Here is a 16,386-nt window from a genome sequence, read left to right as displayed (position 1 = left end):
GCTGCATTGGACCTGTCTGGACCTGCAATTGAACCTGGGCCTCCATTCACCCAATTAGCCTGCGCTCACCGCAGCCAATTATTAATCAGGCACTCGCCGGCACGATTGGGTTTAAGACTACTGGGACAACGGAAACCACACACCGGGGGATTCTTTCAGCTAACATCAACCTAATTAACAACAATTACTGGAATGGGCCGCACTATAAATTTGGCAGCACTCCTCCCTCACTCTAACATTCGGGAGGACCGGGAGCAGCCATATAGGATGAACGAGGAACACTTTCCTGAGGCAGTAAGAGTGTGTTTGAGCAGAGAATGTCTGGTTTTCCGCTTGTAATCCTTTTAAATGCATGGTTGTGTTGGTGGGGGGGGCTGCCCTCTAACTTTAAACTACCGCTCACGCAGAATGTGGTCTGTATTTTTTATTTTTTCCTTTTAGGGCTGACAACAGGAGTTTTCCCTTCCCCTCCCTCATGGGGCAAGTAGTTGTTGCATTTAGGGTAAGGAAAGTGAGATTCTTCTCACTTTACTAGTTTTCTGTAACTGTGTACACATATAGAGTGTCACATGTCACATGAGTAGTCACTCACTTTTAACTGAACCGATGCATGCATTGTTTCATTAAATTATATAGATTTTCTCGTGACCCAAGTTTGTTGTTACAGCTGTGTATATAATTGATTGCACTTTTTAAATCTAGGCTTGACATTTGGCAGCCGTTTTGGATGTGGAGAGTGGAACAGGCCACACCCGCACAGTGGTATCTTCTTGCCACCAGTTGGTAAGAACGGAGCCCCCTTCTTTATACTTAGGTCCTGATGAATGCCCTGGACCCACTTGGGCCAACACAGCAGAAACATGTTGAGCACCTACACGACAGTTAGGGGACAATAAATTCCCCACACACCGTCCACTGATTTTAATATCATATAGTTATTAATCACGTTAAAATGTATTTAAAATAACTATTATGATTTTTATCTTCACTCACATCTTCACGTGCCCCCACTTAGTTTAGAAGTGCATCCCTGTCGTCAGGTGTATGCCCGCCATCTATCAAACCAAGGACAGGTCAATGATGAAGCATGACACCAGGTGGTGTGTGAGACCAGTCCGTCCGTCACATTTTGTGAGATGCCCTTACTCGCAATGTAATCGTAACCTCAATAGGGTCACTACACTAGGAGCAGCTCTTTTTGTAGTAAACATCTGTTTTGGATTGCCATTGTGTGACATGGCACAAGATGGAGGTTGGGATACAGCCTACCTACACAGTGAAAGTGTTTTTTCTGAATTTTTGAGCTGGAGGGTGTAGCCCTAGACAGTGAATTGTGGCGTATTAAACAGGGCTGTCTTTAGAAAATATGCTGTAACCTTTTCAGAAGTGGGTTGCTGATTAGTCCTTCATGACACTGCTTTTTGTTTGATGGTGGGGAGTGGGGGTGAATCAGCAGATTCATTTAACAGAGGGAGAGCAGTTTTCAGCATGCTCTGGCCCCTTTGTCTTCCATTCGAATATCCCATTCATAAAAAATTATGGCAGCCAAAGGCAAAGCTTCACAGTTATTGTGCTCTTGGAGCTAGACTCATCACTACCTGCTAGGAGAATCATCGCCTTCCACATAGCCCCTCATTACGAGTCTAGGGCTTAAATCCAGTCCCTGTGCAAAGGTGTTTCCCGAAGATCAGAATTGCGAGTTGTGTGATAATTATCACACCCTCGCAGTTTTCCAATGATAAATTCTGACAGGTCAACTCTGCCAAAATGTATCAGGGAAAAGACACAAGAAAAGACAACGCATGTGAAATTTAGTGTGTTAAAACTGATTCCTCATTTTATGCTTCATTTTCCCGTTGAAATTTCAGAATAAGAGTTATTTAACACAGTTGGTGAATACATAAACAGTTGGTAAATACATGACCATGAGGTAATGGTATTCACAACACGTGGTAAATACCTCACCCTATTCTGCCAAACTTGTAATGAGGGCTATAGACTGGGTCTTTGCTGCCACTAGAAAATGAAATTTGACAAGGAACTGCACCAACGGGTACCTGGATTTTAGACAGTGGAACCACATCTCATGTCTACAAATGTATAGAAGTAAGAACAAAACTTTTCCAATTTGTTCCATTAACAAACTTCTTCACTGAGCAAGGACAAGGGGTGCTCTGCTGAGTACTTGAAGAGATGCTTTGATCCAGGGCTGGTATTGCTGATGGCCAGCCTCCTGGAATTGAGGAGATATCACACCAAGACTGTGAATTGTACTGAAAAGTCATGGGTTTGCCCGAAACCTGTGAGACTGCCTGTCTGCAGGGAGGTAAGAAAGGGCAACTTGTCCCACAGGGCCTGCATGCTTAAGGAAGAGAAGTCCATCTGCTGAAGCTGACAAGAAGAATGGCTCAGGTGATGCAGACTACTATTGGATAGCTGACCCGGGCTGCTGGAAGATTTCCGGCCTGCCAGCATGCTTAAGATAAGCCAATGTCACTGCAACCCACCAGTGTGCCCACTCCAGAGACCAACACAGAGGACCTGTGTTTACCTCTACCTGCAGCCCAAGGACCATGACTCTGCACCATGGACAGGTAGAAGGAATCCCAAAGCCATTGAGTGTCGAACGTGTCCAAATGGAGTGCCTTCGCACATGATGCTGCAATTTCAATCGACTTGATGGAGAAAGAAGGAGGAGAGGATGCCTGAGTGAGCCCCTAAATGCGCAAGTGTAACTGCTCCTGCATGCAGCTGAACACTGCTCAACCTCATTTGGCGATCCTGAGGGGATTCCCATAAGGCAACACTCAATAAAACATTGACTGAGGACTTGACTAACAGAATTTTGTAGGACTTTCTTCAGATTATTCCAGCCTGCTTAAGAGAGCTGCCTAGTTAAAGCATACTTCTAAATTATGGATCAGAGAACACAAGAGAGCTGCTGTGTTTCACCACAGAGAGCACTCATCTGTGCTTAAACCTAACACTTCTGATCATCTGTGTAGCGATTCCTGTAACATCCACAGAATATCCTCCCTGTAGTGTGGCCTATATCTTGCACATTAAGTGTTGAGCTGTTGTGTAAATACACTACTTCTCTTTTCCCTAAATGCAAAGCACTGGGCTGGACATTCACTCTTTGTATCTATTATTTGAACTGTTGAGATCTGAGTCTCCTCTCAACCCTCCTCCCAACTCTATCCCCTGTGGATTGCCCACTTTCACTGTCTTGAGAGCTAGGTGTGGTAGCGGTGTACTTGGCCCAATGTGAAGTTAAAGCAGGACAAACAAAAGGAAACTAGAGGCAATACACCCACAGTTGTGGTCCAGAATCCTCTGCCCGAACTGTGCCCCCCTAAACTGGGTTTGGCCGGAGCAGGCACATACTTACAGTAAATCTACTGCAAGGAATTGTCATTTGAAATCCACAATATGGAAGGGTCATTTAGTAGCTGATGAAGCTAATTGAATAGTAAGTGCAAAGGGCTTCCTCTAGAGGTGGGCAGGTTTATTCTTTGATTGATGAGAAACATTTCTGATAGTAAATTACTTTCACTGGGTTAGTTCAGTGAAGTTTTTTAATGGATATAGAAAGGAGCTTGTGTATGAGTTTTAAACTGGAAAAAATGCTTTTAATAAAATAATGTTCATGTTTTATGATTTATGTCAAATATATGTGCTGCGCCTGGCATTTGCTATGCATTACAAATGTTACTTATAAATAAATGTTAAATGTGAGAACATTTCCTTAGGTTAAATTAGGTTGTGCTGCAGAAATAAGGATTTTGTGGGTAAATTCTCAGACAAAATTTTATTAGGTAAAACACTTCACCCCACCCTTGAGAAGTCACGTGAAGAACACGAACATTGCAATCGTGTGAAGTAGAAAAACTGTGTACTGCGACCATTTTCGACTGAGCAATTATAATTTAATCTACCCTTAATCTTACCTCAAAGAAAAAGAGTAGTTTCTTGAGAACCACAGGCTTAGAAGCCATGTAGTAAGCATGTGCCAAGCTTTGACAGATGGAATGAGTAGCTATTAACCAGCAATCACGTCCAAAGTATATCTCAAATTGGAATTGGATGCAGGAAAATAGAAAACAGTACAAGGCTTCTTCAAATATTATAAACAAACCATGTCCTGAATTGTAAAGTTGCTAAAACATATGGTTTGAGAATCAAACAAGAGATTAAAAACAGACTGTTGACTTGCTATACCATGTGTGTAAATATCAAGAAACAACAACAGATGTAAAAATGCAATTAGTTGAATAGAAAAACCACATGAATGTCTTATAACATGCATAAAAGAGGCTTGAAAAATAGGTTAACAGTGTTGGAATTTTATATAAATGAGGTGAGTGGTATTTACGTGATTTGGAAATGCAGTTATTCTTTTAAGAGAAATATTTTAAAGGATTAACGTTATATAAAAAAAAATGCTTCTACTAAATAAACATATTTAATAGCTAGGTTAGTTATGGAGATGAGATAAAAATGGAAATCGGATTAAAAAATAAATACAGATGTAAGTTAATGCAACTCGATGAAAAGGAAACACTACACTATTATTAGAAAGGTTATAAAGTTGGATGAATTAACGAAACAAGAATTATAAAGGTGCAAAATTATTAACTCGCTGGAAGGGGTGGACTGTCACTCAAGATGGAGAGCATGAAGGGTGAGTGAGGATTTATAATTAAACCTCCATGTTAGAATCATATTTAAAATGATAGAAGGAGGGATAGAAGCATATTTAAAGTGATACCTGCAGGGAGATTTAGCCATGAATATTAATATCTTTAAAGGAAATATAATTTGCAAAAAGATAATATCGGAGCACAGTAGAAGTGATCATAACGTAGGGGGCATGAGAAACCAACTCAATCCACCAAATACTACCCACAAAACAAAACCCACCCAGTATAATAAACGCACAAATCTGATGACACCAAACGTAATGAACACAATGAACACAACAGACCTGAATGCAAAACACGCCATAAACTAACAGATCGCAGCACACATAAAACAGAACTCAATGCAAATCAATGAATTACCTACAATACAAAAGAACATTTGACTTTAAAGTATGAAGCATGAGGATTTTGGGCAGAATAAAGGTCAATGGGTTCTCTCTGTTTCCATACATTGACTTCAAATAGCAGACTACAGGAACAAAATGATCTTGACATTTAAACTTTTTGATTGACATTGCTTTCACTGCCAACCCGATACTCTCACCAGAAGCATTAATGGGGCATTACTCAAGTGTCACTTGGGCAGATCAGGTCAATACACACAGATTTTGGCTCAAAGTTCAATCTATATAGATAGCAAGGCCAGGCTTTCCTCAGAAAATGTTTTCATTTCTCAAAATAATCATGCATTGCACGTGTACTGAAGTGCACAGCACACAATAAGTGCAAGGGATCCTTCTACTCATAGGAATTATACCGTACGGGTAATCTTCCAGTACACATCCTATGCTGGACAGACGCTTTGACCTCTGTGAAGCTCTGCATCACGCCAGGAAGCCTCTTCCAACATTAGCGCAGAAGAGGACAGCAACGGCATGCCATTCTTAATGACTGTACTATTCAATATCGACCCACCAGAAAATTGTGATACAAGAACATTGAGGACAGAATACTGAAGGGCAGAATTTCAAAAGGTAAGTGTATATAGGAAAGTACAGATTTAATGTTATTCCTACCTCCAAATCTACATACTTTGAAAACATGTGTACCGCATATCTGGAGTTAGGCATAGAAAAGCTAGACTTACCTGTTTTTTTTATAAATTATCCTCTATACTGTGTTCCATTGATACTCTGGGGTCTATATTCAGGGTGTACACCAATCTTAATAGGATGCATACTAGTAACTGCTTCAATGCATCTTTTCTTTTTATGTGTTTTTTGGGCATGTACAGGGGAAAGGGTCAAAGAGTCTGTCTGTTTCAATTCAATGCTGTTTCGACCTTTATTGAGAGTGGGAGGTCATCAGCAGGACTAGGGTTAGTACAGAGCACTAGGTAATGCACAGGAAGACCTGAGCCAGACTGGTGTACCAAGACAGTAAGTGGAGAAGTGGAGATCAACCAGAAAAGACTCAATCAAGTATTCGACATATGGTGGTTCTGTGGCTTAGAGTGAAAGGAACTTCAGAACAAAGAATGAAACACTGTCAGAAGCAGTCGAAGACCATGAAAATTAGAGGTTCAATGAGTGAGTGAAATATCAGGAGTGATAGTGGAATGCTAGATTTTTTCATTGCCTTCTGCTGCACCGCTCTGGCTGTGCAACCCTTCTCCAGACAGTCTCCTTCAGTCTGCTTCATGACGCGCTCCTCACAGGCTTCTAGGCAGGCCGCACACTCACACGTATAGTCCAGGTGCAGGAAAACAATACAGGAGAAAACAATAAAAAAATGACCAATGAGAGAATCAGGAGAAAAATAAAACATATAATGGTCTAATTGCAGAGTTTGTAGTGCAACAATGAGTCACTATGGCGCAGTGTAAATGCAAGTCCTATCCCACTGCTGCCAACAATGTTAGAAATGGGGTTTCTGGTTGGCTAGGGTATGCACCTGAGCCAGGCAGAACCCATCATTCTAGTCAGGGTAGGGGAATTACATACCCAAGGAAACCCCTTCTCACCCCCTTGGTAGCTTGGCAGAGCAGCCAGGATTATCCCAGAGGCAATGTGTAAAGTGTTTGTGCAACACACACACACACCAGTGACACAATAAATACCCCACAAAAGATATTTCATCCAATATTATATACAAAATATCTCATATATTGTATATAACACATAGACCAAACATGACATAAACCACAAATCACTTTGCCAACTAGGCAATTGTCATAACATCACAGTTAGTGCAATAAAGTGAAGACATATATGTTGGACAAGTCATAAAACCACTATCACTGTACATATTATGCAGGTCCTTAAATGAAATGCTTTATCCTGTCACTGCAAGGTATATACAAGATAGATCATAATATCAGAGCTTGAAATGTAGCAATTAGGCTATAGGTCATCATAAGTACCTGGGTCCCTAAATAACATCATGAGCCATAAGTGCAGCACTCCTACCACACGACTTAGGGACAGGACACAGGCATCATCAGGAAACTATAGGGCACGGATCACCTGTGCTTCTATTTGATTATCTACAGCACTTTCAGGTAGTTTCCCCTAAATGTTGCAGGTTCCTAATTGGGGATCCCATCCCAAGCTCACCCTGCAAGGCCATTTAAGTGCCCCCGCAAAGGTATGCCACTAGAGGAGGTGGAGGGCACACACCTCTCACATCAGCAGGGAGACCTCACTCAGTCTCCCACATGTGGAAAAACCAACAGCACCTGCCCGCATCCGTGCGGCACAACTGTTGTAGAGTGACTCAGTCCCACACTCAGGCGAAACTGACGTCCTCTGGGACTTATCAGACCCCAACAGGGTCTAATAGCAGGGCCACTGCAAAGAACTGCGCAACAGCTCTCCACCTCCTGAGATGATATCCTTTGCCCAGCACGGCCACAGACTGGGCGCACCCACCCAGGGGTGCACTTGGAATAAGAAATGCACTTCTAGCCAGGGTTTATGCATGCAGCTGGTGCCCTCAAGGATCACACAGTACCTTACGGGGTTTCCTGACTCCAGGCGGGCCCAATCCTTACTATGGGCTGTGGCAGGGAAGTAAATTCCTCCTGAGGCTACACGCCTCATGGGCCACCACCAGGAGACTGTCACAGCCTTTGGCCTCACGGGCCACGTTACAGGGGTCTTTGTAATGCGGTCTCTGCCCTAATGCTGGCTGCTGGGGCTCCTAGACAGGGAGAGAGTGTCCCTGATCAGCACCTCCATTGTAGTCATTGTCTGTCGCGGCCCCCTCAGCTAAGGGGGCCGTACTGGGAACAGGCTGTTGTGGCCGCATGTAGGGGATGCAGCGTTGTGCATGTTGAAAATGCTCTCCTCCCAGAGGTGCCAACGATACCCCCAGCACTGCACTGGTTGTGGGGAGAGGAGGCGCCCACCACGCGTTCCTCTTTAGTGCAAAAACTGAAACCACAAGTGAAGTGTTCGGCATTCACCAGGGCAACTGAGGAGCGATCCCGGCTCCTCTCCATCTGAAATGGAAGAACCAAACATGTGCTTGATAAATCCACCAGAGGCAATTAACAGCTCTCATCATGCACTAAAGTTGGATAAACCAGGAGCAGTCTACAGCGCTCATCACACGCTAGACTGGTAAGGACAAGGGCCTGAACAGCACTCCTTGGAGAGCACCGGGATGCACACAAGCAGGAGGGTAGGCAACAGGCCAGCACACAGGATCCTTGCTGTCAAAGAGGCAGTCTTTCTTGCAGGCTAGCACAATTAAGCAAAGTCCAAGTGGTGGTTTTTCTGGCAGCACAGCAATCCGTTAGTGCAGTATGTAGAGCCAGCAGCGTCTGGTTAAAAGTCTTACCCAGTGTCTACAATCATGGGGTCAGAGGCCCTTTACTTATGCTCAAAATGTCTTTGCTGCGGTGGTAACTTCAAGCAAACTTTAGAAGTGCACTGCACACCAATTCAATCCCCAGCTCTGGCTCCATACACTATAGGGGGGTGGAGGCAGCATTCTCAAAGGCAGACACAACCCTATTCAGGTGCAGGTGACAACTCCTCCCACACTCACGATCAGGAAGACCCATCAGGATATGCAGGACACAACTCAGCTCCCTTTTGACTGTCTAGAGTGAATGCACAAACAGCCTCCGTTAGTCTAAAACCATGCGTTGTTTGGAATTGGTCTGCAAAGCACAAATAGTCATAAGCACACAGAAATGCCCACTTTCTAAAAAGTGGCATTTCTAAAATAGTAATGAAAAGTCCACTTTCACCAATAAGCAGGATTTATTACCACCATTCCAAACATTCCCAACATGGCAATGCTACTCCTTTAAGCTCAGAAATTACCCCTGAAACATATATCAGGGAATTCCCACCGCAAAGCTATGAGAGGAGCAGCCTCATAGCAGTAAGAAACCAAATAGGCTGTTTGTCACTATCAGGACATGCCACACTACAAATGCATATGTCCTACCTTTTACCTACACAGCACCCTGCCCATAGGGCTACCCAGGGCCGAGCTTAGAGGTGACAAATATGTAGTAAAATGGGAGTTCCAAACTTGGCAAGTAACTTTAAGTGCCAAGCCACTGCGGCAGTAAACTGCACATGCAGGCCCTGCTGAGGCAGAGGCCTGAGACAGGTTTGAAAGGCTACTTCTGTGGGTGGCACAAGCAGTGCTGCAGGCCCACTAGTAGTATTTAATTTACAGGCCCTGGGTATATAGAATACCAGTGTACATGGAACTTAGAGGTAAATTAAATAGGCAAACTAGGTGTGGACCAATCTTACTAAGTTTACAGGAAAAAGCAAATGCAATTTAGCAATGTTCAACAGTGATAAAGTGCCCAGAGTCCTAAAGCCAACAAAAACAGGAAACATGTCAGAAAAAATACAGAAGGAAGGAAAAATGTTTTGGGATAACCCTGCAAAAGGGGCCAGGTCCAACAGTGCTGCACTGAATAAGTGTGATGTTGGTTCTTCCATAGTGCGACAGAGGACATGATTCAGCTGCCTCAAGTTTGGGGCTGCAGAAAGTGATGGCAGCCCCTGCAGGAAAATAATGGCCTGAAAGGGCAGAAACACACTGGGGGGCATATTTACAAGGGCTTTATCTCCACTTTTTTTGGCTTAAAAAGCCAAAAAAGCAGAGATAAAACTATTACCCTATTTACAAGAGGGTGCTAACATGCATAATCGCATTTTAGCATCCTTTTACCCAACGCCTCCCTCTGCATCTCTAATGAGATGCAAAGTGGGCGTCACTGGGCGTACCCCAGATGGACAACCTTGTAAATATCGCTGATGTTCACATCGCGATATTTACAAGGCTGCCCCAGCATTTTAGCACACGTTAGGTTTTGGAGAAAACAGCTGTTTTCTCCCAAAACTAACGTCTGTTAAAATGCAGACTTACCTATACCCAACATTGGGGTGGATTATGCTGATACGACCCTGAGGGTCGGATCAGCAAGGTTATCGCCGTTTTGCAGGGAACATCGCCGGAAAACCAGCGATGTTCCCTGCAAAAGGGCAATAACCTCGCTATCACTGGAAATTTTATCACCCTGGAGAAACGCGTTGTTAATAACGCGCTACCAGGGCTATAAATTCTAGAGATAGGCTGCGATAATATATTTGTCGCAAAGCACGGCCAGCGATAATTATCGCTGGCCGTTGTTAATATGCCCCGCAGTTAGTTCCTGGTTAGCACACCAGGGAATTCTACAGTGCTATTTCTTGCCTGTCTGTTGGTGACCACAAAATGCAAGGGGATTATATATGTGCAAAAGTCATCTTGATGAGGATATATCAGATGTGTCCATGAAGATTGCACTACAGGGTAGCAGCCCCCAGAATATTGAGGAACAAGAATATCAAGCACAGAATATCGAAGGACAAAATATCAAAAGGTCAGTACATATAGGGAAGTAGACTAATCCTAACTCCACATCTATGTACCTTGAATATTTATGTGAAGAGTAAGTACATATATGTGGAGTTAGGTATACATAATCTAGACTTACTAACCTGTCGATATCTTTTTTTCAATATTTTGGCCTCAATTTTGTGTCCCATCGATATTCTTAGGTCGATATTGAGGGTGCACTCCGTACATGACAATATTCAATACAACTGTCTAAGAAGCTGTGCTAATGGTGACGCTGCCTGTAGCAGCCAAAACCCCTTTAAGAAAAACATATCTCTGGAAACACTGCAGACTACATATTTACAAATGGACAGGTAACTATTGTCACATCCATTGGAATTAACCCCTTGGCTGCAGCAGGAATTCCGCCGCAGCGCTGGGGGGTGGGGGTTTGGGGGCAGCGCGGTGGCGCTGTGCTCATGACGGAGCCACTCCGTCATGAGTCACGGTTGAGCTGTGCTCATGACGGAGTGGTTCCGTCACGACTCCGCCCACTGCGCTAATCGCCCGCTCAGGCGGGGAATTAGCGCGGCGTGGGCGGAGTGGCGGCCAACGGCCGCAGCATGACGGAACCACTCCGTCATGAGCACACGGCACCCGTGGCTCATGACGGAGTGGTTCTGTCATGAGCGGGGAAGGAGTTAAGAGGCCACTTGTAATGACAGCAAAAGTAATTGAGCAAAAAACACAAAACACTATTGATGACTGAGCCACATGGCTCCTAGTTCTGAGCACAGGGAATGAAAGTCTGTCCATCCTCACCACCCTGATCAGCAGGAAGAAGTGTTATGCTTTAAAAAAAATAATCAATATTTTACTCCCTTTTTAAAAATTCTGCCAGCTTTGTACTGTGTGAAGCCTGTGGAGATTTTTGTTCTTTTAAATGCCTGGAGTTGTGGACCATTGTGGTTTGCTGCTTTGTAAAACTCTATTTTTTCAGGAAGAAAACTTAGCCAAACATTTTCTAAGGGGAATTTCCCTGCATGAACACGATTTCTTTGCAGGAAATTGTCCAGAAAAAATATTTGTTAAAAGCAAAACTTCACCTATTACCAATATGATCAAAATAAGCTAGAGAGGTGTGTTCTTCGCCAAATTTCAAAGTCAAAACCGAAATTTCACATGCCATTAGTAGGGACTGGATTCCGAGTTTTTAGGAAGAAACTTCTGAATTTCATGTATGAGTGGGGTATTTGATTATTTTATTATTGTATGCAATTAACTAGACATAGCATTTGAGAATGCTTTTTATCGCGCTTTCTGTACAATAAGTGAAACCTTTCTCAGATCATGTGCAATAGTAGAAAAAGTTCTTTATGAAGAAACCACACTCTAAGTCGCTGCATAGCTCCTCTGAAACCACAGGATTTTGTGATTTTGTGTTTTTTTCCTAACAGTTTTAGCACATCAAAAAAATATCCTCTGGAAGCACAACCAAACTATAAGACCTTATCTTAAGTTTGGCTCCAAAAGAGGGACTGCACATGCTAAATAATAATTTAACAGGGCAGGGCTTTACCCAAAGCTCCTTAGCTCACCAATAGGAGAGGCTGAGCTTTGAAGCCTTAAAGCTGTATTTAGTAGGTGATTTGATTATTAGGATCATTTCTTTCATAAAAAGTCCTATAAAGACAACAAATTTAAAGGTAGTCACTTAAAAGGTGATATTTTCTTATGCCACAACACAAATTATTTAAAAAGTTAATAATGCGCACCGATGAAAACTGGAAGTCTCTAGCCCTAAAGTCTCAAAAGCATATTCCAAAATATGTTAGCAGTGGACAAATATGGAGTGGAAACCATGACAACGTTATCTTTATATGGTGAGTGATAGTCTTTGGCATCACAGCACTGTGCAGGGAATGTAATATTCAACATCTTGAAGCTGTTAGGCAATGGGAAAAGCTGTACTGTTTAGCAGGAGAATGTGCGATAATCCTGGGACTGGGCAATCGCTGTTGGAACTTGAGGATTCCGTCACACTTCCCCACTCTGGCTGAAAGATGGGATGAGGTTTCAGATCGTATGCCATGAAGCATCTATCTATCTCTAGGTATGCTTGAAGGGGGCTACATTAAGTGTGCCAACAATACTAACCGAATTTGTGGAAAACAAAGGAGGTGTACAGGCACAATTGGTACCAAGGATCAAGTTTCCCCAACTATAGAGTAGGGTTATCTATCATTTTTGTACTTGAAAAATAATTTCCTAAAGCTACATGCAGTTTCCTCAAATTGAAGGTATTTCAATTGCTAGTGGCTTTGGAAGTTTCGGTGAGAGCTTAAAAAAATAACACTACATCAGCTGTAGGTGGGGGTTGGGCAGCTCACATTTGCACTTCGAGTTATCCTTTTGGACAGAGCATTTTCTAAGAATACAGCAAGGGTCTCTTCCTGCCTCACAAAAAGCATCATCGCACATGTCATTTTAAAGAGAAGAAGAAAGATTTAAGAATTTCGTCATGATCCTTCAAGACGGGGCGTGGTTTGCTGGAATACCCAAGTAGACGCTTCTGTGATTGCTCCCCGCGACAGCAGAACATTTTGTTAAAATCCTCCTAGAATCCTGACCATAGACCACGCAAAACCCCGAAATAATAATACTACCTGCCGAGGAATCCAAAGGCTGGCGATAGCCCCTGATCTGAAGGGCGCACCAGCGAGAGAGGCGGCCTGAACGACGAGCCCATCAGTGCCAGGCCGCGTTCGAGAAGGAAACTGCCCGGAGGCTCCGGCACTCCTGCATGTGTGAAGCTCTTAACAAGGTGAGGAGCTAACAGATGGCACTGCCCCTGCGGAAGCGGCTCCTGGAGACGGAACTCCAGACCCGGAGAAGCCATGGCGGTGAGAAATCCACTGAGGCCCGGAAACTGAGAGAAGACGGGGTCTAGAAGAGTGAAGGGCTGAGCTGCTGAATCCTGTGCTCGACTGCGGCCTGCTGTCCCGATCAACCAGCGAAGAGAATAAGAAGGAAATATTCGGTTGACAACAATGGATAGTCGGTGAAGCTGAGTAGGCTGACTCAAGTGGCCACGGTGTGGCGGTTGGGCTGGCGGATGTCTGGGCCTCTGGGCCTCACTTAAGAGGTCTGAAAAAACAGATGAAACTGCAGTTTGAGGCCTACCAATGGAGACACAGAAGTTCTTTGAGCCAGGCAGCCAAGGGCTGCTAACGGAGGCACATAAGACCGCTGAGCCGAGCGGACAGAACGAGGGTGAGCTGCTCCCGACCGATGCCCCGCAGTGCTCCAGAGGGGACACATTAAGTCGGGGATGCCCGTGCGACAATGGAGACCCTCAAACGACATTGCTAGACGTACTACAAGCAATTCAGTCAAAATGTGAGGACATGGTGCTCAGAACTGATGCAGTGGCCATAGATGTCAACCTACTACGCTGTGATCTACGGAAGGTTGCGGACAGGGTAAATACCATTGAGGTAAATGCAATCACACTACAAACCAAAATGCGTACCCTCAGGGACACTGTCATAGTGCTCCAGAAAAGAGTGATGAACTTGTATGAAAAAGCGGAAGACTCAGAAGGGAGGTCTAGGAGGAATAATCTCAGATTTGTGGGTTTTCCAGAATGAGCGGAAGGCCCTTCGGCCAAACTCTTTCTTGAAGAATGGATACAGAAAGAATAGATCCCGAAAAGACTGTCCAAGTTCTTCAACATAGAGAGAGCACTTAGATCCCTGGCTCCCCTCTGAGACCGGGAGCGCCGCCGATAGCCCTCATTGCTTGGTTCTTCAACTATCGGGACAGGGATGCAATCCTGTAGGCTATACTCACGAAGGGGCCACTGTAATTCGACAGACATCCCATATCAATTTATCCCGACTACACCCAATGGGTCCAGGAACAAAGGAAGATGTACCTAAATGTTAATTGACGTTTCCGTGATCTGAATATGAAATATAGTTTTATTGTTCCCTCCAAAATTGAAAGTGGAGACAGCTGGTCGAACCTTAATGTTTCAGTCAGTTGCAGAAGCAAGTGACTGGTTGGACTCCAGGGGGATACCAAGTGCCTGCCTTGTCCCCTCGACAGGATCATCCAGAGTATCAACAATAGGAGATAAAACTCGAGAACAGCGAAGGGGACCAAGGCAGAAGTCACAATCTCAAAGAGGAAGTCCGGGCAGGATCCGGGTCTGACCAGATACAGGACATGACCCCAGTGACCTGGAGGAACCAGTTGAATAAATGGTATGATGGGACTTATTCGGAGAGTGTACAGTTATATGGCCAAAGGCCATATAAAGGGGAAAAAGAGACAGGACAATACTATGCAGTAGAGTGGACATGGTATACAAGTAAGTCCAGCAGAGACATCAGTTAACAAAATGAATGCTGTGGGTAGAGAAAAACCCCCATGGCTCTCCACCTGAGGTCCGCTCCCCTATAAAGAGAGATGAAGGGCCCACCTTGTTTTCTCTGTGGTGGTGGGGCCACGAGCACAGCAACCAACCAGTAGGTTCACAAATAAAACTCTTGAGTGGAGAACACCGTGGGGCAGATTTACAAGCATCTTGCACTGCCAGTACATCACTTTTTGTGACGCACTGGCAGTGCATTTCTCTGCCCCATGTTTACAAGGACAGGAAAAGCCACCCTGCGTGGCTTTTCCCTGTCCTTGTAAATATGGTCCCTTTACATGCAGCACTTTGCGTGAAAGGGGGGTTCCATGGGTGGTGCTGTGGGTGTTTCCACGCAACACCCATGGAACCAGACACATTTCCAGATTTACGAGAAATCGTAAATCTGGAAATTAGTCAGTTTGCTACACTACCCTAGAGGTGGTGTAGCCAGGCGCAACGAGGGGAAATGTTTTAATTTCTCCTCGTTTTTTCCTCTTTCAATGCGTGATGCATTCTACAGCACACATTGAAAGAGGAAAATGCCTGTAGTGATTGTTTGTGTGCAGGGAGGTCACCCTTCCTGTACAAAAACTATCTCCTCGTGGCGCAAGCCTCCTTGCACCATGGTGCAAGGGTGCCTGCGCCGGCGCATGGCAGCAGTTTGTGCACCAGCGCAGGGCAGAGCACAGTAATGCAACATATTGTTGTTAATATGTCGCGTTCCTTTGCTCTGAAAGTGCCACAGCGTGGCGCAGCCAAAGGGCTTTTGGTGCCACGCTGCGGCACGTTCTTGTAGATCTGCCCCCTAGTGTCTGACTCCCAGACCAGATAAGTTGAGGTTTCCAGTTTGGCGGGAGGGTGGTTTGGGCACACTTGAGGACTGATATCCGGTAATATATGAGGGAGTAAGACATACAGGAATGCACGGTGGGGGAGGGATTGGGGATTTTACAGTTATATTCAAGGGGGAATTTACGCAACATTCAAGCTTAAACTGTCTAGAGTCCGTTTCTGGGAGGGTATTTGGGAGTTTGTGGAGGAGAGGAAATGTAGAAAGGAATGCACGACAAAAAATAGCAAAGAGGAATTATACACAAGCATGGTAGCACAAGAATTGAACATTATGCCATGGAACGTACGAGGTATGGCTAATTCTCAGCAGAGACGGAGGGTCCTAGAATATTTGAAACATTATAAAGTGGCGATTGCTTGCTTACAGGAAATGCATTTATGGGGTGAAGCGATACCATGTGTCAGGCGTCGATGGAGGGGCCAGATATATGCCACCTCCTACTACAGGTTTGCAAGTGGGAAACTTATCTGGGTAGCACCCAGGGTCCCATTCCAGCACCTATATCATTTAATAGACCCAGAGGGACGATAAGTGGTGATACATGGAAAGTGGGAGGAGAGATGTGTCTGATTAATGTGTACGCCCCCAATTCTGACAGTCTTGAACTTTTCACA

Source organism: Triturus cristatus, chromosome 11, assembly GCF_964204655.1.
Source record: "Triturus cristatus chromosome 11, aTriCri1.1, whole genome shotgun sequence".
In the NCBI taxonomy this organism is placed as follows: domain Eukaryota; kingdom Metazoa; phylum Chordata; class Amphibia; order Caudata; family Salamandridae; genus Triturus; species Triturus cristatus.
This window is presented reverse-complemented; position numbering follows the sequence as displayed.